Source organism: Equus przewalskii, chromosome 4 (genome assembly GCF_037783145.1).
Source record: "Equus przewalskii isolate Varuska chromosome 4, EquPr2, whole genome shotgun sequence".
Taxonomy (NCBI): domain Eukaryota; kingdom Metazoa; phylum Chordata; class Mammalia; order Perissodactyla; family Equidae; genus Equus; species Equus przewalskii.
Window position 1 is genome coordinate 56,903,903 of NC_091834.1, and position 23,593 is coordinate 56,927,495.

General features: G+C 40.0%; 1 long non-coding RNA gene across 5 annotated transcripts in view; it reads right to left on the bottom strand.

The window, feature by feature from the left end:
• LOC139083039 (uncharacterized) overlaps positions 1 to 23,593 on the bottom strand; it is a 152,321-nt gene that overhangs the window by 19,736 nt on the left and 108,992 nt on the right. For all 5 annotated transcript variants that reach the window (XR_011539528.1, XR_011539531.1, XR_011539527.1 and 2 more), the window contains 2 exons: positions 16,860 to 18,933; positions 13,357 to 13,541 (listed from right to left, as the gene is read on the bottom strand). This is a non-coding gene — a long non-coding RNA (uncharacterized lncRNA). The remainder of the gene's footprint in view (positions 1 to 13,356; positions 13,542 to 16,859; positions 18,934 to 23,593) is intronic.

The window sequence follows — 23,593 nt, forward strand, 5'->3', positions numbered from 1 at the left end:
ATACACATTCTACAATTTATATTATTTTAAAAATTCTCATCTTAAGAGTTGCACATACAAGTAGAATGAAATAGAGTGATTTGATGAAAAGAAGGCTTTGAGGTCCCCAAAAACTGAAATCGATTTTATATGTTGGTTTAACCTACTCACAGTTTAATTTCGTTCAAACTACCCCCTGAAGAAATCCAAGAAATGAATAGATTCTCCCAGATTATGGTGAGATAATTTTTTGGGTGAATTTGGTTGGAAAGAATTACTTTTGCAAAATTTTGCAGAAGTTAAACCTACTGTTATGAAATCCAAGAGTAGCCCACATATACTTACACCAAAAATCTCAAGAAAATTTTATTGTCCTAAGCCTTTTTTACCTCTCTCTGTATCCCAGTTCCTCATCCATGATTGATTCTTTGTGTCTTTTATCTACAATGCCTTTTTGGATTTCTCCTTATGTATAGGCCATTCCTTCTGGAATGTCTTTCCAGAACGTTCTTACCCTTGCCGTTTCACTATCTTAGAAACTTTCCCCACCATTCTTCTCTACCACCATCTACGTATCTCTGTGGGTGGATGCCATCTATAATTTTTCAAGGGATATTAAACACCTGACAATATAATAAACGGGTGCTTTAGCTAATGCCTGGATGAGGTGAGGGAGGATGAGATAACACCGGTAGGATATCTGGTTTTCATGGTGAATTAATCAGTTGACCTTTTGTTAACGTTGGAGGCCACCCATATTTAAAGTCAGCAGCAGCAGAGCTCCTGAGAACATTGCCTGCCAAGGGGACCCAACTGACCGATTTAACCTCTGCCCTGCGTGGAGTTCACTGTTTATATCTGTCTGTTATCACCAGCTTCACAGAGACAGACACCGCAGGACTGAGGAGGAGCAGTGGAAGCAGGCAAGGCTAATGGGGGCAGCATGTATCTGGGAGTGCTGTTTATAAACGAGCACAGTGCTAGGTTTAATCTTTGTTTTAAGTCCTTCATTTTTAAGCAGATGGATTTCAGCAGGGAAAACAGTTTATCTGCTTTTAATGTGTACAAAGCATTCATCAAGTATAAATATTCTGGCCAAAGAGAAGAATGGAGAATACACATGAGTCCCGAGATGATGATGATGATGATGATGATGATAGAAAGTTTCAAAGGCTTGAGATGTTTAGATGGCTCATCTGAGAGGCTCCAGCTGCCTCAAGACAGAGGCTCAGATAATCTCAGAATGTTGGCCCTATAAATGGCCTGTAAAGAGATGGCCAGTTTCAAACATCCTTACATTCCCAACGATGAAACCTCATGTGCATGAGCCTTTCCTGCACGACTCCACGGTCTCCAGCCCACTTGTATGAGCACATTAGACCACCTGCCATGATGCCAGGCAAGGTGGCAAGGAAAGAACTAGCTATCCCAGATATTTCACACATGACAGCATAACCCTGAGAAGAGGTCATATATCAGAGTGGTTAAGGAACCTGTCAAGGTAAGAAAGTTCAAATGAGGCATAACCAGAATTTGAACCCAGATCTCATCTAACTCCAAAATCTCTCCCATCTTTCCATTTCCTCCTTCTGATTCTCTCCTGTCTGCTTGTACAAAGTGGAAAATTCTTGCTTTGTTATTATGCCCATCGCACATATCTTTTTTCTAACAGCACCCTGGGTTATTTTTAGGGAGTTACCTTTTTCCACTAAATATGAGCTGATGATAATGACTTGCCTTTTTGTTGGCCGGTTAGTTGCTTCCTACCTGAAATTCAAATTGCTTTGTGAGCAAAGCAAAAAAAAAAAAAAAAAAACAACTGGAAACAACTGGTCTCTGTTCGTTCCAGCCATTGTTCCCTGGACCCTCTGGAGTTGTGGGGTTCTTGCTCTTTCCAAGTCACGTTCTGCACCCTTCCTGACAACTCTCTGAACTCCCTGAAGTCCTTCCAATAAATATCACGTCTGCTTTTGCCAACCTGAGTTTCTGTTGCTTGCAAACCACGAATTTAAACTGAAACTTACTCTCAACTCTAGGTAGGTTGAAGTAGAGTGTTTTCAAAACTCACCTGATCTTAAAATTCATCTAGGACAGTCATAAAAAATATAGATTCTTGGGTTCTATCTCAGGCCCATTCAATCAGCATTTTCAGGAGTGAGGCCCCAAAATATCATTTCTTACTAAGCTCCCCAAGTAATCTTTTTTTTTCCTAGAAAAACAAACTTAATTTTTGACCTTTTTCTCCCTGATTCCTAATTCTAATCCATCCTGTGTGTGGGTCCCCTTCCCTATGCTCTCAGTTTACAAATGATATTGTGTTGTACCTGTCTCTCCACTTCTCACTTCCCTCACTTACTATATTTTTGAGATCTATTTGTATCAAAGTGCTGCAGAGAATTTTATGATTTGCATATACTGCATTTTGTTTATTCATTCCTCTATCGATGGGAACTTAACTGTTCCCATTTTTTTCCTGGTCAAACAATGTTATAACGGACATCCTCCTCGGATACCTCTGTGAGAGTATTTCTGTTATATTAATCAAGGGTGCAAATGCCGGATTATAGGCATAGACACACAATTGAACTAAATTATTCCAAATTGCTTTCCAGTAAATTGCACAGTTTACTATAAGGGCATGAAGTTTACTATTTCTTCTACAGCGTTGATGGTGCTTAATATTATCCAACATTATTTTTTATTTTGCTAATCTGGTAGATATTAGGGAGCTCTCAACATTCTAATTTGCCCTTCTCTGGTTGTTAAGTATTTCTTTATATACTTATTAGTCATTCAGTCTTACTTGCTATACCTGCTCACATTCTTTGCACGTTTCTTTTGGATCACCTTTTGTAGCAGACTGTATTTGCCAAAAATGGCCACAGTAATATTTGCCATTCCACATTCATTTCCAGAACTTTGTCATTTCCCATCAAGATGTGGAGTCTAGGGCTGGCTCCGTGGCGCAGCGGTTAAGTTTGCACGTTCTGCTTCGGTGGCCTGGGGTTCGCTGGTTTGGATCCCGGGTACGGACATGGCACCGCTTGGCAAGCCATGCTGTGGCAGGTGTCCCACATAGAAAGTGGAGGAAGATGGGCACGGATGTTAGCTCAGGACCAGTCTTCCTCAGTAAAAAGAGAGGATTGGCAGCAGATGTTAGCTCAGGGCTAATCTTCCTCAAAAAAAAAAAGATGTGGAGTCTACTTCTTCTTCCTTGAATCTAAGTAGGACTTTGTAACTGCCTCAATGAATAGAATGTGGTGGAAGTCACTGCCTGACTTTTGAAGCTACATCATAAAAAACGATACGGCTTCTCCCTAGTTCCCTCTCTCTCTTTCTCTTTCTTTTCCTCTTTCTCTCTCTGTCTCCTTGCCCTTGAAACCCAACCACTATACTGTGAGGAAGGCCAGTCCACATGACAAAACAGTGTTAGATGTTCCTGCCTGCATCTCCAGCTAAGAATTCAGGGGCTTGCCCTCACTGAGTGCAACATGTGTGATGAGTGAACCTTTAGGACAGGGCTCAGCAAATACTTCCGTCAAGAGCTCGATAGCAGGCCGCACCAAAACGGGCAGAATTTGGCCTCCAAGGCTGTAGTTTACCCTCCTTTAAATGGTTCCTGTTCCCAACCTTCAAGATGCTGCAGTTAAAAGGGACTAGAGCAGCCATGAGCTGTCCCCTCTGAGCCCTGCCCAAATTGCAAATCCATGAACAAAACGAATGCGTTATTTTGAAACCACTAAATTTGTGGGTAATTTGTTTTGCAGCCGTGTTAACTACAAAAAATACCTGGGTATTTTTCTTTTTGATTTTTAGGAGTTCTTTTTTTTTTCTGGATATAAATCATTTGTGAGTTTTATATATTGCTAATATCCTCAACCAACTTGTAAGTTTTATCTATGATTCTCTTCCTTAAAGTAGAAATCTTCATTTTTAGGTTATCAAAATGTCATTTACCAGCTGTATAATATTGGGAATACTATTTTAGTTTCCTTCTCTATTAAATGGTAGAATAAAAGTACCTAGTTTATGGGGTTGCTATGCCAATTGAATGAATAACTGTGAAGCACATAGAAAACTACATGACATATACTAACCTCTATAAAAGAATTAAAAAGGAATAAATAATTTCCCTTTATATCGTATACTTTTTGTGTCTTATTTAGGAAGCTCTTTCCCAACTCTTCCAGTGCCGTCCATATCTATTTTAGTATCAAGATTATACTAACCTTGAAAAAATTCACTGGACACAGTTTTTCCTTTTCTTTTCTCTAGAACGTCTCGTCTTATCTATTCCTTGAAAGTTTGGTAAACCTCATCAATAAAAATGCTTTGGGGAGGTTGTGGGAGGAGAGAAATAATTATTATTTTAGTCTTTTTAAATGTTATCAGTTTGTTCAACTTTTCCGTCTCTTTAGGGTCAACTTTAGCATTTTATATTTTTTTTGAAAATTTGCATTTGTATCCAGGTTTTAAAATTTTTTGGAGTATAGTTGTTCATAATAATTTGCTTGTAAGATTTTTTAAATCTCTGCTTTATTTGATGTCTCTTGTATTTCATGTTTATTTATTTGAGCTTTTCCCCTTTCTCGTGATCAATTTTACTGTAAGTTTTTGTAAGCATATTAGTCTTTTCAAAGGGTCAACATTTAGTTTTATAATCATTCACATTTTTTCAGTTCTCTAATTTCATTGCTTTCCACCATTATCTTTATTTCCTTCCTTACATTTACTCAATTGCTTGTTCTCCAGCTTTCTTTAGTTAAACAATTAGCTTGTTTATTTTCATTTTTTTTGGTTATGATAAATGTATTCAAATTTATAATTTTCCCTCTAAGTATCACTTTACCTGATTCCCACAAAAACTGATATATAGTGCTTTCATTTATTTTAATTCTAAGTGTTTTATATTTTGTCTTGTTATATATTTATTTATATTTTATAGTATAAATACATATTTATATACATATTTTATATATATTATATATTTATATATAATATAATATATATTTATTTAAAATATTTATTTATATATATTTTGCATATCAAAATAACTTCTATTACTGGCAATTAAAAACTACTTTGATCAAGAATGGCATTCTACAATACAAGCTGTCACATTATCATATTGTCTAGTCTGTTGTTTCTCTACATCCAATAACTCTTTGAATAAAAATATGCAGGGCTTTTCCCTAAAGATCAGATTTTAATTTTATAAACGACATTATATTTCCATAATCATTTGAATTCCAGTTCCTTAATTTAACAAAACAAGCACTTGTTTCTAAAACATTTTGTGCTTAAAATTTCTTATTGGTGTGGTCAATTCTTATGCGTGTGTGTATTTACACATATGTATATATCTTTGTTTGTTTATTTTTATTTTTTAGAGCAGTTTTAGGTTAGCAATAAAATTGAGACAATACAGAGATTTCCCATATACCTCCTGCCCCCACGTATGCACAGCCTCCCCTGGTATCAACATCCCAGGGCAGAATGGTACATTTGTTACAGTAGATGAACCTACATTGACACGTCATGCTCACCCAAAGTCCATAGTTTATTCTTGGTGATGTACGTTCTGCGGGTTTTGACGAAGCTATGATGATATGCATCCACCATTATAGTCTCCTATAGAATTTTTTGACCGTTCTAAAAATCCTCTGCTCCACCCATTCATCCTTTCTTCCCTCTAACTCCTGGTAATCTCTGAGCCTTTTATTGTCTCCATAGTTTTGCTTTTTGCACAATATCATAAAGTTGAATCATACTGTATATAGCTTTTCAGATTGGCTTCTTTCACTTAGAAATATTCATTTACGTTTCCTCTACTCTTTTCATGGCTTGATAGCTCATTTCTTCTTATCACTGAATAATATTCCGTTGTCTGGATATACTGTAGTTTGTTTATCCATTTATCTTTTGAAGGACATCTTGATTAATTAACATAAATATAAAATGACCATGGGTCAAAGATTTTACTTAACTCATTAGTTAATGAAGGGACCAGCAAGATGTAACAAACTATTCAAAGAAGAATTTGAAGGACACGCATATATAGGCAGATAAAGAATGCTGAAATGAATTCGCAAATAGATGCTAAACTGATCAGTGTTTACAGGCAGTATCAACTGCGTCTCCATAGGACACAATTTATGTTCTTATGGGCAAAAATCAGGGAGTCTGCTGGGCCTTACTGGATACACCCTTCCTGTGCATCCCTGGAAATTCTCCTCAGTGAGCTGCAGGTAACTGTAGGGCTCATTTCATTTGTTTTTTGTCCCTCAGAAATCATTGTCCTTCATTGCCTGATTTTCAGTGTCTTGAAAACTGTTGGTTTTGTATATTTTGTCTGTTTTGTTGTTGTTGTTTTGTGTGCATGTGTATGTGTGCGTGTTTTTTGTTTTAGGCAGGAGAGTAAACCTGATTCCTGTACTCCATCTTATCTAGAGTTTTGTGAAAGGCTACTTCATTCATTTTGAATGCTATAAGATGTTCCCTTGCATGAATATCCCACAGGCTGGTCATCCTCTCTCCCACTGATAGGCATCTGGGCTTGTATCCAAGTTTTGCTACTGTCAGCTGTGCTGCTATGGACATTCCTGCACATGCCTCCTGGTGTACACGTGGAAGAGTTTCTCCTGAGTTATAGACCTAGTAGTGCTCACAGGTTTGGAACCCTGGCTTCGGATGGAGAGGTAGAGCCAGGAACTCGGCCTGGGGATATTCTTCAGGAAAGCTCTCATCTTCTCCATCTCTCATCTTCATCTTGGAGCAGCCTCTCCAGCCAGGGTCGCATGCCACAGGGAAGGCTATTTACCAACCACCCTGCTGAGAGACTCACTGTCCTGGTAGTTGAAGTATCTTCCATTAGCCAAGTCTGGAGGTGTCTCGTTCCTCCTCCCTGGCCTCCCAGGGAATCTCAGGAGTCCCCTCCAGTGTCGCTGGGATTGCTTTTCTCCTCCTGAGACAGGATGGGGACAGCTCATAAAGCAGCTTGACCACACGCAGGGCCTTCAGGCTCAGCCTTGCTTGAGTTCTTCCTCTGGCTCTCCCAGACAGAGAGGGCAGGGGTGGGCCAGGGATCTTTGGGATCAAAAATTTGGCATCAGATTTTAAGTCTGGCACCCCAGCTTGAAATCTGACACACAGGCAATAGACTAACCTTGTGTGGGTTCGGTATTTCTAAATATTAGAGAACAAATAATAACAACAATCATTTAATCTTGGCTTTCATCATCCTGTTCATATCTTTCTTGTTTATTTAAGCACGTAGCCTGCTGACAGCTGGCAAGCTCACAAACAGAAAATGAAGATAGACTAGCTCTGATTGCCCAAGGGTTACCTCCTTGATGAAGTCCTAGGAGGAATTCCTAGCTGTCCCCAGCTGGCCTTTGCTGGAACACAGTTACAAAGCCTTCACATTAGCTCACACCCAGTATCTACTTTGCTCTCCTTCGCTAAATCCCATTTCATTGCTTTCTGTCCACAAACCACTTGCGTGGTGATGACACCACCACTTGAGACGTGATGACAAGCTTAAGTTTCACTACTTCTCAGCTGTGTGACCTTTAGCAATCTTTAAACTTTCCCCCATCTATAGAATGGGTTTACTAATTCCTATCTCATGGTAATTTTTTTAAGGATTAAATGAAAGCTCCTGTGAGCACTTAGTGGAGTGGTGGAATGTTTTATGCACTCAATAAAGATCAGCTCATTGATTCTCAACTCAGGTCAAGTTTGCTCCCAGCGGACATTTGACAATGTGTAGAGACATTTTAAGTTGTCACACCTCGGGGAGGGGGTGCTACTGGCATCTAGTGGAAAGAGTCCAGGTACCCTACCAAACTCCTACAATGCACTAGATAGTCCCCCCTCCAAGAAAAAAGAATTATCCTGTCCAAATATCAATAGTGCTAAGATTGAGAGACCCTGGGTTGGTTCTAAGTATATGATTATCCCTCTGGACATACTAACTCTTGGGCTGGGTTAGCTTCATAGGGACATAGAGCACTAGATGGAATGATAGTGGAAGAGACATGAGAAACTATCAAGTGCTTACCAAAACAAGGGGATGCTCATGGATGTGGAATCAACTTGTACATTGATCTATTGACCACAATTTTCTTGTTATCCTATAATACATACTCAGCTTACCATCTAAGATAGAATAGACCAGCACACCATGTATATGTTAGCCCTCTTTATTCCTTTGATCTTAGGAGATAAACCGCTGGTTCCTGAGACTTCACCTTTTTTCCAATGAATAGCATTTATAATTTTTTCCCTTGTAAAAGCAATGCTATACAAACTCACTATTTAAACAGTTGCAATTTACCACTCTTCTTGACTTTGCTATGAGTCTTATTCATTTAAAATTAGACAAGACTCCATAATCAGTTCAGCTTGGTGAGGCTGCCAACCCCTTTGTAATCAATTCAATTCATGTTTGTTGAGCACCATCTATGTGCCCAAACCATGCTGGGTCCTGGAAAGATAGTAATAGAGAAGGTGAATACATAGATAGCCCCAGTCCAGTGGGGAAGATGGAGATAGTATAACTAACTTCCCAGTGTGGTAAGTGTTATGAGTTATGAAAACACTGAGATTTAATGGAGTCCTGGAGGTGCTGGACTACTCACTGAGGAAATGATATTTAAGCTTGTCACATGAAGGACGTAAGAGCCTATGGAGACTAGAGTTGAGGGAAGGCAATCGAAAGACTTATTGTCAGGGGATGTACTTGTTATAACTGCTCTCAATTTAGAGTTTGCCATGTGGTTGTATAGTTTAGAGCATAAGAGGAAGCCCACTCATACGCATGTCCAGCTCTGCCTAAGTTTAGATAACATTTTAGGTTCAATGAAAAATTATTATACGATTAGCTCCTTCTTGAAAAGCAGAATTTTACAACCTGGCAAAATAAGAATCAATTATGCGCTCTTCTTCTGCCTTTCAAAGTCCTCAAATGTTAAATGTCTTCCGTCTTCCTTCTAATGGGTTTCTTGTTGTGCTTATTTTGTTCAGCATAAATCAGAGCTAACACAATTCCATTTTTAATAGCTCTCTTTCAAAGTCTGTTGATATGCCAGTTGGTATGAATCGTCCTAAATGTCCTCCCTCATGGGCAAGACCCATCTGTCAAGATCCACAAAATGATATTTTCCGCTTATGGGAGACATCTATGTGGAGCTGAGCACTCTGCCAAGGAGAACTCTGCTCAGGCTGCATGCTAATACTCCAGTGCCCTGCACTCTCATCTTTCAGAATTTTCAGGAAAACGCAGATCCTGTAGACCCACAATGAGCGATGAGAAATAGTTTTTCCTGGTCTAACCTAGACATGAGTTTTGCCATGAGTGCAGGGTTGCCAAGTTTAACAATTAAAAATATGAGACAAATTGTTTTTTAGTATAATTATGATCCACACACTAAGAATCTATTTATTATTTGTCTGAAGTCTTTGCCTGCAAAGCATTGTGAAATGTTAGAAAAGCTTTCTTCCTTTATTCACCTTCAGGTCATTGCTTCAATGTCATTTTTTCAGTGATGCCTCCTCTGACCACCCAATTTAACATTGGGTGACCACCAATCTCTCTTTCTTGCCTTTGTTTGCTCCATAATACATCAAATTATTTATGTATTTTGTTTATTGACTGTCTTCCCCTCTAGGATATAAGCTCTTTGAAGGCATGGATTTTGGTCTATTTTATTCACTATGGAATCCTCAGCACCTAGAATAGGCCCTGACATATGGCAGGTACTCAGTAAGCAGCAGTTGAAATCATTCATTCATTTATTTACTCATTCATTCATTCAATTGTAAACTATTGTGCTTAGAAGTATAGACCCAAGAGACCATTGACTTGAGTTTGAATTCTGACTCTACAATATATCTGTGTGGTGTCAGATGAGTTACATCATTTTCTGTACCTCAGTTTCCTCCTCTGTAAAGGGGATATTAGAACAGTACCTCCTGGATGGATGTGATGAGAAAAAGATAATACTCATAAAGTCCCTAACACAGCGCCTGGAAAATTGTAAGCATTTAGTAAATGGAACTTATTATCCATTTAACAAATATTTGTTGAGTATCCTTTCTGTCTCACAGTGTCCTGGACATTGGGAGGACCACAGTGAGCAATGCATGGTCTTTGCCCTCAAAGAGGCAAGAACCTAGTGAGAAAATAAGCAGACAATTGTAACAGATTATAATAAATGCTGCAGCAGTGGTAACGAAATGATCTATGGGAGCGTTAGGAAGGCACCTGACCCAGAGTGAGTGGATGGGCTGAGGCAGGAAAGGTTTCATGGAAGAATTGATATTTATCTTAAAATAATATATGTAGTTCATTACAAGAAGATGAGATGAGGATCGGTAGGGTAGAGAAAGTATTCCAAGAAGGGGAAACTGTGGATATCAGAGCCCAGAGGAAAGAGCGAGCACATGACTTCAGTGCTGGGGAAGAGCAAGCAGGTCAGTGTGGCTGGAACATGGAGAGAAGCGTGAGGAAGAGGAGAGACAAGAGATGAACCTGGGGACCAGTAGGCCAGATCATGAAGGGTCTTAAAAGTCTTGTTAAGGAGTTTAGACTCAAATCTGGGGGAAAGGAGGGCCTTGAGGCCAATATTTACATTTTAAGAATTTCCCTCCACGCCTAGTATGGAGACTGGATTTGGGGGATTGAAGGCAGAAGGGCAGATAGTAAGGAGGTTTGGGTTATCAATCAGATAAACAGGAGGGGGCCTGAAATTTCATGGGGATGGGAAGAAATAACTTAGATAGTTGATAATTAGAAGGTAGAATAGAGAGGATTTGAGGGTTGGTTGTCTCAGTGGATCTCAATAACTTTGTAAGGATCCCTATTTTCTATGGATATTTTTTCTCATAATATCATTGTCTAATTCTGGTACCAGTGTAACCCTGACCTCACAGAATAAGTTGAGAAATATTCCATCATCTTGAATTTACCAGAAGAGTTTGTATAGAATTAGTATTATTTCTCTCTTGAATGTTTGGTGGAATTCGCCAGTGAAGTCATCTGGGCCTGGAGTTTTCCTTGTAGAAAGTATTTTAACTATACGTTTAATTTCTTTAATAGATATGAATTATTCAGTTTATCTGTTTCTTCTTTTTTTTTTTTTTTAAAGATTTTTATTATTTCCTTTTTCTCCCCAAAGCCCCCTGGTACATAGTTGTATATTCTTCGCTGTGGGTTCTTCTAGTTGTGGCATGTGGGACGCTGCCTCAGCGTGGTCTGATGAGCAGTGCCATGTCCGCGCCCAGGATTCGAACCAACGAAACACTGGGCCGCCGGCAGCGGAGTGCGCGAACTTAACCACTCGGCCACGGGGCCAGCCCCTATCTGTTTCTTCTTGAGTGGGCTTTAGTTTATGTCTTTCAAAAATTTGTCCATTTTGGCCAACCTGTCGAGTTTATGTGTGTAATGTTGTTCATTATATTTCTTTGTAATCATTTTAATATCTGTAGAATCTATAACATTGTCACCTTCCTCATTCCTGATACTAAGTTATGTTTTTGTCTCTGTGTCATGATCAGTCTAGCTAGAATTTTATCAGCTTTATTGATCTTCTCAAAGAAACAGTTTTTTGTTTCATTGATTTTCTCTACTGTTTTTCTATGTTCCATTGAATTAATTTCCACTTTGGTCTTAATCATTTTCCTTGTTCTGATTACTTTGATTAAATTTGCTCTTGTTTTTCTGGTTTCTTAAAGTAGAAGCCGAGGTAACTGATTTGAGACTTTTCTTCTTTTCTAGTATAGCTCTATATTGTTACACATTTTCCCGTAAATGCTGCTTTAGCTGCTCCCCTCAAATTCTGATATGTTGTGTTCTCATTTTCATTCAATTGAGAAAACTTTGTAAATCCTCTTTTGATTTATTTTGTGACTCCTGGTAACTTAGAAGTGTGTTATTTGATTTACAAATATTTGGAGATTTTTCTGATACTTTTCTGTTATTGATTTCTAATGTGATTTATTATAGTATAATAATAAGTATTATAATGTAATTTATAACTAGAATTCTTTTAAATTTATTAATACTTGTTTTTGTTTGTTTGTTTTTTAAGATTGGCACCTGAGCTAACAACTGTTGCCAATCTTCTTTTTTTCCCCTACTTTTTTCCCCCCAATCCCCCCAGTACAGGGTTGTATGTTTTAGTTGTGGGTTCTTCTAGTTGTGACTAATACTTGTTTTATGGCTCAGATTACAGACTATCTTGGTAAATGTTCTGTGGGCACTTAAAAAGAAATCATATTCTGCTGTTGTTGGGTGGAGTGTTCTACAGATATTAGGTCAAGTCGGGTGATAATGTCCTAATCTTTTATCTACATACTGATTTTCTGTCTCGTTGCTCTATCCATTACTGAGATGGGGTATTGATGTCTTCAACTATTATTGTTGAATTGCCAACTACATCTTCAATTCTGTCAGGCTTCTTGTATTTTTGGGCTTTGGTGTTAGGTGCACCTATATAAAAATTGTTTTATCTTCCTGATGAATTGACCCTTTTATCATTATAAAACGTCCCTCTTTGTTTCTAGCAATCTTTTTGTCTTATACTCTATTTTTTCTGATATTGCTATAGCCACTCCAACCACTGCATTGGAACACCTGAAATACAGTCATAGCTTTTGATATCCTTGTCTACTATTTCTAAAATCTGTTAATTCCCTGTTAGTTTCTGTTGATTGATTATCCTCTTCATTATAGGTAGTATTTCTCCGCTTCCTTGCATTCCTGGTAATTTTTGATTCAATGCCAGACATTATACATTTTACCTTGTCAGGTGGAGGATATTGTTGTATTCTTATAAATGTTCTTGAGCATAGTTCTGGGATGCAGGTAAGTTACTTGGAAAGAGCTTGATCATTTTGGGTCTTGCTTTTATGATTTGTTAAGCAAGTTCAGAGCAATGCTCAATCTAGGTCTAATTATCCACCACTACTGAGGCAAGACCTTCCTCAACACTCAACCCAATGGCCCTCGAATGACAGGTCTCTAGCCTGTTTGGTGGGAGCAGGCACTATTCCCAGGCTTGTGTGAGGCCTGGCACTGTTCCCTCTTTCTTTTTTGAATAGTTCTATCCCCAGCCTCAGATACTTTCCTCACATGTGTGTACAGACCTATACCCTGTTGAATGCTCAAGGATGACTCTGCATAGCTCTGGGATTCTTTCTCTGTGTGGCTTTCTCATTTGCATTTCTCTGTCCTGCCAACAATGCTCTCCCTGGATTCTCAGCTCTGTCTCCTCAACTCAAGGAGTCCTTGGACTCTTCTTGGGGTATATCTTTCCTGTGCCATCATCTAGAAGCTTTCTCAATGCAGGATGCAGTGGCAATGATAAGACTCACCTCCTTTTTTCTCCGTCTCACAGGGAAGACTGTCCTTTGTTGCCTCATGTCTACTGCTTTAAAAACCATTGCTTCATATATTTTGTATTTTTCAGAGGAGAGGAGGTTTCAGGCAGGGAGGTAAATCTGGCCTCTGTTACTCCATCTTGGCTGGAAGTGGAAGTCCATCCTACATTATTTTGAATCTGAAAAATTAAATCATTTTACTCATAAATACTTCAGTATATACCTGTCAAAGATAATAATACTTTAAAAATATACAACCACAATACTATTATCTCACCTTTTAAAATTGACGATGATTTCTTAACATACATTGTTCAGGTATCTCATAAATGTCACTTTATTTTAATCATTTGTGTGCTTGAATCAAGATCCAAATAAAGTCCACAGCCTAGGTTTGGTTGATGTGTCTCTTAAGTCTCTTTTAATCTATAGGTTACCCCCTCGTCTCCCCCTTCTCTCTCCACACCTTGCTTTCTCTCAGTTTATTTTTTGAAGGACCAGTCTTTGCCTCATAGAGTTTCCTGCAGTTGTGGTTTTGCTAGCTATCCTTCCATGTTTCTCTGTCCTCTGTATTTCCTGCAAATTATTAATGAATCGAAAAGCTTGATCAGGTCCAGGATCTAAGTAATTTTTTAATGTCCTTTATTAGCTCTTTATATTTGAGCTAATTATGATTAAATTTCTGAGAAAGCCACAGAAAAGGACAATTGTAAGTGCTAATACCAAAGGCTCCTCAAGGCATACCTTTCTGAATCTACTTCTTTATTTACCACATCTAACCTTGGATCATTCAGTCATGTCTAAAAGGAACAACTGGATTCAGTGAAAAGGTTAATACAGGGGAAGAGATAACCCAGGAAATTTTAGAATATACTGAACTAAAATTCCGAGCAGAGTGCCCTAGAAAGGACATAGCAAGGAAAACTGGAGATGGCTGAATTGAGGCTGGTCTGTGAATTCAATTTCAGATTTTATTATCCTAATTTACACATTCATAAAAATGAAATAGGTCATTATCAAGTGCTTAATTTTCAATGTAGGTCATAAAAATGTGTACACATGTAATACAGCCTGAGTTATCGTTAGGACTTTCATTCCAGTCTCAAGTGATCTGGCACCCATCGGATAAGAGTGTGGTGAAAAATCCTTATTAGTCTTATTCCTTCCTTCCTTCATTCATTCACTCACCCATTCATTGCTTCATATAATATAGTCAGTAATTTAGTCATACATCCATTCATGAACGAAGGTGACAGACACAGGGCATACTCTGGGGCATAGAAGGGTGGCCTTCTCCTCCAATGTCTCAGTCTCGGGGAAGATGGGTGAGAAACACAAACCATCGAGTGCTATAAAAAAGGGTTATAAAAAATTACTGTGGGAGTTCAAAGAATGAAGTGACTTTATCTACCATGCAAACTCAGGGAAGATGATCTTTTTTCTGCTTTCCAAATTTTATTGCCAAGAGCATGTATAACTTTTAATTATCTTTATAAAAGAGAAAAATTTCTAAATCTGTTTTTAGTAAATTCTCTCTAAGCTGCAGTCTAGTTCTAATGTTTTCTGAGATTCTGAGTTATGAGATCTCTGAGATGAATTCTGTTTGTCAGAGTGACAATGTCACCCCAGGATGTAAATATTCACAGGAATGATTGTGATTCACAGTAATTAAGAGATGGAGAAATAAGGGAAAGGTCACAAAGGGCAGGGATGAGATGTCAAGAGAGCATGGGCTAGATCTCAACACCCCATCAGTGAAACAGACTGGGCTCCAGGAGACACCAAATCCAAGGGCATAAATGCAAGATTTGTCAGCTGTACCTATCCCTGAGATCAAAGTGTGTAACTAATATTTGCTTAGTATACACCATGTACTGTTTTAAATGTTTCCATTTATTAAATCCTTACAAAAACCCTATGGGGTAGGTTTTATTATTAGCCTCATTTTACAGGTGAGACACAAGGAAGTGAAATGAGTCATAGCTGGTAAATGGCAGAGCTGAGATTTGAACCAGGAACATTTGAGGCGGAGGCTACTGCCTCATGTATATATGGAGGATGACGAATCCCAAGAACTTCAGTCTGCAAGCCGGAGACCCAGGAGAGCTGACAGTGTAGTTCTAATCTGGGTCTGAAGGCATGAGAACCAGGAGGGCTGATGCTGTAAGTTCCAGTCTGAAGGCTGGTAAGCTTGAGGCCCAGGAAGAGCCAATGTTTTGGTTTGTGCCTCAAGGAAGGAAAAAAAACAAAGTCCCAGCGCAAGACAGTCAGGAAGGAGGGCGTTCCTTCCTATTTAGCCTTTTTGTTCTATTCAGGCCTTCTATTGTTTGGATGAGGCCCACCCACATTAGGGAGGGCAATCTACTCTACTCAGTCTACCAGTTCAAATGTTAGTCTCATCCAGATGCATCGTAACAGACACATTCAGAATAATGTTTGACCAAATATATGGGCATCCTGTGGCCCAGTCAAGTTGACACACAAAATTGACCGTCACAATTGGACACGGAATCTTCCACCATCACTGATATCCAATCATGTCCCTCTGCAGTCATTGACCTAAAGTCTCACTCTCTGTAGAATTTATCACTCTGGATTTGTTGTAGTGGCAAAGGGGGTATAATTTATGGAGCCCGTGAGTCCTACCAGCCACTTCTCAGCCATCTATGTGCCCATGTCCTCCAGGTACACTGATTATGGTCTTTACCAAAGGGGTCAGTATATAAATTATAGCATCACATTATAGATTTTATAATTAACCTTGAAATTGTTATTTTAGAAGTCATAGGAGTCATGATTTCATAATTGACGAGATCATAGTGGCAATGCATTTCCTCCCAAATTCAATTACATGAAAGAGATGAAAGCCTTAAAATGTGGAGGGTATACGTGTATGGGTATTTTTTTGTGAGGATGATTAGACTTTCAGCCAGCATTTTAGTTTCAGAGCATAAATTGACCTAAGCCGTTCCAAAATCCAAAAGGATAAGGATGAGGAGAAGGAACTTCTGTATGCTTGAAATAAACTTGCTAAGTGACATTGGGTGGAGGACTGCTCCTGAACTAGCTAAGTCCAAATGATGCAACTACAATGCAAATAAATTGCAAAACAGAACTATAACTCAAGCAAAGACAGAGGATTTTATAAAGTGGTGACAAAAACTGCAACTTTGGGAGGGCTTTGACACAAGAGGATCTATAGAGTTTTTCCTTTTAGTTAATAATTGTAGAAGAGAACAGGATAGTAGCTTCAACAGAGAGTTGTCTGGATGCCAAAGGATTAAGAGAGACCTTTGAGGGAACTGACACTCCCAAATGTTTCTGCAAAAATGACCCTCTTAACGGTCATGCTGAAAAAATAGAATATAACTCAAGGTGTCATGTGGAAAAATCTTACATCTCCCTCAAAAAAAAAAGGTCACAATTGATTAGTTCTTTGTTCTAAAAATTACACATTGCTATTGTAAGATAAAATTTGGTAAATAAAATAAACTTACTTTTTGTAATATTTAGTTTGGTTGTGAAGATGGGGTCACCATCAAACCTTGAAGTTTTGGTTCCTGTTGTAGGTGGATCCAATTTAAATGGCATTTCTTTTCCTTCACCATCTAATCTTCGGATAACAAAATTGTTTCTATCAGTTGTGCCAAAACAGACTCCATATTTGAATGTGTGTTACTGGGTTGCGGTGACTATGGTGGTGAGTTACCGGAAGCTGAGTGTTTGCTCACATCTTCCAGACCTAAGAGCAGTGGTGTCTCTTTTCCCCATGTACTCTGAGGTCATATTTTCCTCTTGGTTTATCTTGTATGTTCTCTGATGTATTATGGACTTTCCTCAATAACTTCTCTTCTTGGTTGTCCATTCCTAGATAAGCATAAGTCAAAAGGAAGACTGCCAAGAGCTCTGTGTAGGATGACAGAGCACTTTAGGGTAAGATGTTAGAGAGGTTCTCTGTGCGTGAGCCTCTCTCTTCCAGTCTGGAGGCCCTGTGGGCCACCCTTAGCTCTAATTCACTCCAAAAGTGCACATCCTAGTGATAGCTCTTCTACTTTCCTGAGAAAACAAGCCTGAATCTGGAGTAAAATTGCTGTGTGGCTTTATTTGTCTTCTAATCTTGCCTTCTCATGCTGTTATCTCCTTCTTACCCAGTTCTATTGCTTGCAAGCAATAAAAAAGTCGACTCTGGAGCCAGCCCTGATGGCCTAATGGTTAAAGTTCAGTGCTCTCACCACTTCAGTGGCCAGGGTTTGTCTCCTGGTTGCAGAACCACACCACCCATCTGTCAGTAGCCATGCTGTGGCAGTGGGTAACACAGAAGAACCAGAAGGACTTATAACTAGTATATACAACCATGTATCAGGGCTTTGGAGAGGAGGAAAAATAAAAAAGAGGAAAATTGGCAACAGATGTTAGCTCAGGGTGAATCTTTCCCTGCAAAAAAAGAAAGAAAGCTGACTCTGGAGAGTTCTGGTCTAGGCTCTGTCTCTGGCTGTGTGATCCCAGACAGGTAATGTAACCTGTCTGGACCTCAGGTTCCTTATCTGCAAAGTGTATGGCCTGGCCCACATTTCCAACATCTTTCCAGCTGTAAAAGTTTATGATTCTAAATGAAATTCCTAAAGCGTTTATAAGAGAGAGTCTCCATTACAGGTCCCACTCCTGAGCAGCATTTGCTGTGTGACCAGTGCTCACCTGTTCCTCCAACCCTCTTCCTTGAGCCCTAAGCTTCCTGTAAGACTGAAAGTTCCCCTCTCCTTGACGACGGTGCCCTCCTCTTCCCGCTGCCTACTTCCTGCTCCCAAGGAGCCCAATTCCTGCTTCTTGAAAATGAGTTCATCTGGCCAAACAAATTCCAAGGGTAAGTCCTCTCAGAGCTTCTTACCAAGGAGAGATTTTTAGCTTGGAATTTCCATAAAATTTTGTTCATAAACTTCCATTGTACCTAACATACTGTACGTTGTATCATGACCAAAGCCCACCTCCACTTCTAAATTCTAATGTCTCAGCAGGCAAGAATGTTGCTAACTCCTGTTGGGGTGCCTACCCTTCCCCCAAAGCCCTAGCATCGTGTCCTGATTGGAGCTTAATAACGGTCCATTGACAGAATGAAGGAAATAAATGAGTGTGCAAATCGATGAAGTCAAAAGTGAGCAGAGCCCTTTGAATATCATGTATAAGAACTTGGCAAAATTTTTTAAAAAATCATTACAGACAAAAGAGACTGGAAGGAGCAGTTTTGAAAAAAGCCAGGCAGGAAAAAATAACTTCAAATTCCCAGAGGTCCTCTTGCTGCACTTCTTAGAGGAGCAGAAAGCAAAGATGGAGGCCCGCCCTCGGAGCCCGCAGTGGGTTAGAGCGACATTCAGCTTCGTCAGGACGTCAACAAGACTGGGGAGCAGGTCAGGCTGAACTCTTGCGAAGTCCTGAATTCCCTCTTTGCTCTCTCCCTTTCATCTTCATGGGCTTAACTGTAAATTATTCCTCATTCCTCTGGGCTCTGTTTTCTTTTCTCGAGTTTGTTCCAGTGATTAGAGCCCCAAACAAAAAGTACAAATGCTGAATTTCTCCCTGTGAAGTTAAAAATAAAAAATGGCCAAGACATTGCATTCAAAATAAACAAGCATCCCTGAAAGCCACCTGGTTATTGGTGTGGTACTACTGGTAGAAATTTTATAAAGCGCATCTTTAGGCAAAAGTGCAGTAGGTTAAAAATGCCAGTAAACTAACTTCCAAGAGTTTTAATTAAGAGGAGGAAAATAAAGAGTCAGATAAACATGTGGATCATTTATATGATCTGGTGATCCAAAATAGATATGACTTCGCTCTGGGATGGTTTAGTTTCCCTTGGAAGTTTTGGTACATGTAGTCGGGGGCAGGGCAACCTGAAGCTGAAGTTCAAAACGATTTTTTTTAGTACCTGAATGCATACAAGGCTGAAATAGTGAACAATTTCCAGAAGAGAAATCGCACTGCATTTGGCTTGGCCATCAGTGGTTCCATATAATAGCAACATCACTCACACATAACTTTGTTTCAGTGGCTGATATTAAGAAAAATTGCTGCTTGCGTTATGATGCACAGGGCTGTCAAAATCATACATACATGGCCTTTGGTCTGAAAATTATTTTGTTTTTATAGCATCAATTTAGCAGTGCAAAGTTCATAAATTTGTATTAGGAATATCAGGGCCGTATTACATCACAAGAAGAAAGCAAAACCCTGTTACTTAGAAAATGTAGGTCCATCTTCTGAAATCGATGTCTAGGTCCAGCTCATGAGTCAATGGGAATTTTCTAGAAATCAATGTCAGATATAGTTGATGTTTTGAAAAGGTGAGATCTTCAAGGGGAATTGATTCAATATTTCTGATAAAAGTGATTGCCCAAGCCTCTAAAATGACAGGGAGCCTTAATTGCCTCCATGAAAAAGTTTAATGCTCTTATGAGAAAATCATCTCGGACTGAACTAGATCAACTCTGAGGTCCGAGATAGAGAGATTTACCTCAGCATGGGAACTGGGTTATTACTTAGAAACAGAGAATGATGGGTAGCACCATCAACCTAATACAATAAGTACTGCTTTTAGCAGAAGTTTGAAAATAAACCAATAAAGACAAAACTGAGACCAATCATTTCCCTGTAAGAGAAAAATAAGTGGAACTAAGTCTCAATGCAGAAAACAGGGAAGTCACTGGGGAGAAAGTTTCTGTGTGGATGTAGTTTTGGGGTTCAGCAAGAAATCGGAAGCAGTGAGCAGATGACTGGTGACAACTGCTTGACACATTGCCTCTCTGTTATGTGCTGGATAATAGCCATTTCTTTAAAAGGATACAGCAAGAGAATATTTTTTGGGGGGAAGATTAGACCTGAGCTAACATCCACCACCAATCCTCTTCTTTTTGCTGAGTAAGATTGGCCCTGAGCTAATATCCTTGCCCATCTTCCTCTACTTTGTATGTGGGACGCCTGCCACAGCATGGCTTGACAAGCAGTGTGTAGGTCCACACCCGGATCAGGGCTGCTGAACCCTGGGCTGTGAAGTGAATGTCTGCGCAACCGGGCTGGCCCCATCTATCAAGGGGATATTTACGTTCAACTGTTCATGCTCTGCCTCTACAAGAGTTCTGAAGGCAGAGAATGGAGAACTTTCTTCCCAGATTTCTCTTCATTTCCTTCATCGTTGAGTTGAAACAGCCAAGGGGGAAGAGTGGCTATTCTTTTTCATGATGCAGCTGTACTTAATAAGAGCTGAATTTTGAAACATAAGAAGGAAAATAGGTGGAATCTGAAAAGCAATCGCCCTGGAAATAAAAAATTCCCCAGCGCATCAGGAATTCTGGTCCCCAAAGCAAGATGGATTTAAACTTGGCATGACATGTCATTCTTGCTCACTTCAGAGCCAAGGGACCAAAAGGGAGCTAGATATCTAAACCCTTCCACATTAATCAGCTCCTTGGCCTTCTCTTAAAGGACATAATCCACATCACCTGCAGATCTGGGTGGGTGTGCATTTTTCTGACCATCACTGTTGAGTCCTCCTGGGGCACATTCCTCAACTTAGCCTCCCTTGTCGTCCATGTGGGAAAGACGAAGGGGACACTACAGGCAGACTCAAAGCCTTTGTCAACTGGTGGTCTTGTCCACTGCTTGGTGAAGATCCAGCCCACTTGCTACTTAGAATCTGTGTTCAACCTCCGGAGCAACAATGTGTCTCGTAAAGACAAGGTTCGGCTCTGGAGGGAAAAACTGAAGTTGAGCAGCTGCCTTCTGGTACCCGCCCAGAGTGCGTGAGCGACATGGATACTAACTGAAACAAGTAGCGGCTATTTTGATTAGGGGACCCTGAAAGCAATATAGGAATCAGGAATCCTTCTGATGCTCACAAGACGATTTATACACGTATCTGCAATGCGTCCCCACATTCTCTTTTTAGGAATGAAAATGTTCCAAGGTTTCCCATTGCCAAGCTCCTTTTACTTTAACTTGAAAGTGATTAAAGATATTTATCTGAGCCAGAAAACCTAAAGTCAGTGCTGCTTTTATTGTAGAACCTATGAAATCTATCCCATAGGGACTTTAGGCACACAAGAAAAGAATTTGAGAAGCTTCCACTAACCTACTTTCCTTTTTCTTAACAAGAGACCCCCAAGCGTAAACAAAATAGCATGAGTGTGGCAGAAAATGCAATTGAAAGAGCAAAAGACCTCACTGTAAGAAAACAGACATCTCTGCTTTAATGACTGGGCAAGAGTTTTCAAGGCAGCCTCTTTTGGACAAAGAACAGACACTTCTTTCTTGCTTCTAATATGCAGCATCCCGTTTTTTGAAAACCACAGGCACTTTTGTTTCTTGGCAGGCAGGAAAATATACTGCGCAACTGAAATTATTTTCATTTATGCTACATTCCATTAATGCAACTGACCTTTTTCTTGAAATATTAGCAGCCCAAAAGTTAAAGGGCTGTAAGGAATCCATAACTGGAGAAAACAGGAACATTCAAATCTAGGCTTCAATGGTTTTATGCAGAGTAAGGATTGGCGAGATGAGCAGACGAGAGAGAGAGAGAGAGAGAGAGAGAGAGAGAGATTCCTTGGTTCTAAAGAAGGCATTGCATGTGACAGCCCCACCGTCTGACTCACGGTCATCCATTAAACAGACCAGAGCTGACTGGCCTTATTTACTCTTGTAATGGCATCAAGAGAAAGTTGGACACTTACACTTCCACTTTCTCCTACATTTCTACCTTTACTTGCACCTTCACCCATACTTACACCTACATCTGCATGCGTCTCTCTCAGAGTAAGAGAACGATGGACCTACTAACCTAAGAAACATATCAGAAACAAATTCAACTTTGCAGGGGAGAGTTTGAGAGAGAGAATGAGCAACCAATTGGGGAAAACACAGCCCAGACCCTCCATTTGTTGTTGCTGCTCTTGCTCTATGTGTCAAATGCACTGGGACTTCCAGGGTTTAAAGGATAATAAATAACTTTGCTGTGGGTGTTTCTCCCAAGCTGTGCCAGATTCATAGTATGTCTCCAACAGAGACTCTCTCTAATCCTTGTTTCAAGCCCAGGAGGGAATGCTCACCTTTCCAGGGCCCCCAAGGGAAAGCTGAAAGGAAGGAGTTAGTGATGTCTGGCGAGGGAAGAGGAGAACCCGTTGGCCTGCTCCTTTGGGTCCTCTGCCTGCTTTCCTGTGCCATATGCAATTGTTCAAACCTGGTTTTTTATTAGGCTAGTGCCTTTGCTTTGATAAAGCCATTCACTGAGAAATCAGTTGCGACCCCAAATTGCTGTCTGCGACCTGCATTTGTCAACGGGCGCGTGTGACTCTTACAATGCTTTAGGATGCAGCAGTTCTTGCTTGTCTGGCCTGTTCTTTGGAGAGACATTCTGTGTTGCACGTTTTCTCCAGTGAGAGCACGGCAAACATTAAAGAGTGCGAGAGGCGAAAGTGATTGCCCAATGGCCCACAGAAATGGCGGGGCTCCAGGGAAACACGTGTTCTCCTCTCGTACCTCGGCAGCCACAGCAAAACTGGAGCATGCCTGGAGACCATGGGAGCTCTATTTCCTCCAAAGACAAAGATTACCTGAGGTTCAGGAGCAGGGGACCCCAGATAAGGACATAATTTTTGGATTCTTGGTAACACTGCTCATGCTGGGAATACTAATTAGACCAGAGGCAGTGCTTGTTCATAATCTGCTGCCCATGTTCAGCCCACACTCCCGAATTAAGACATTTCTCTGAACGTGTCACTTCCTAAAGCCAGAACGAAGAATCTTATTTTGATTTCCAAAGTGCAAGTTCACTCAATAGCGGCAAGAAAGCTTTGGTATGGAGTTCCCCCGCCCCCTATCACTGGGCTGACCTTCATATTGCAGGGTTCACCTCTCTCTGCTGGCACCAATTCACTGAGACAGGCTTGGCATCCAGGCCAGTCAGTTCACAAGGGCAAAAGGTCTTTAACGTCAGACAAATCACAACTTACAACGGTAAGTAATAACAGCACAAAGATGCCGAAGTCATATCCAGAAATATCTGTGAAGATCTGTGAACAGGTGTGAGGGATTGCCTGAGGAACTCGGAGTCCTGAAGCCAGGCTGGATCAGCCTTGCTGGAGGAGAAAGGAAAGCCATTGTTGCAGGTGGATAGTGTGCACAGACTAACACGTGGGATTGCTGGCGAGGTTGGTGAATGCAGTGAATGAGAAGCAAGATTCAC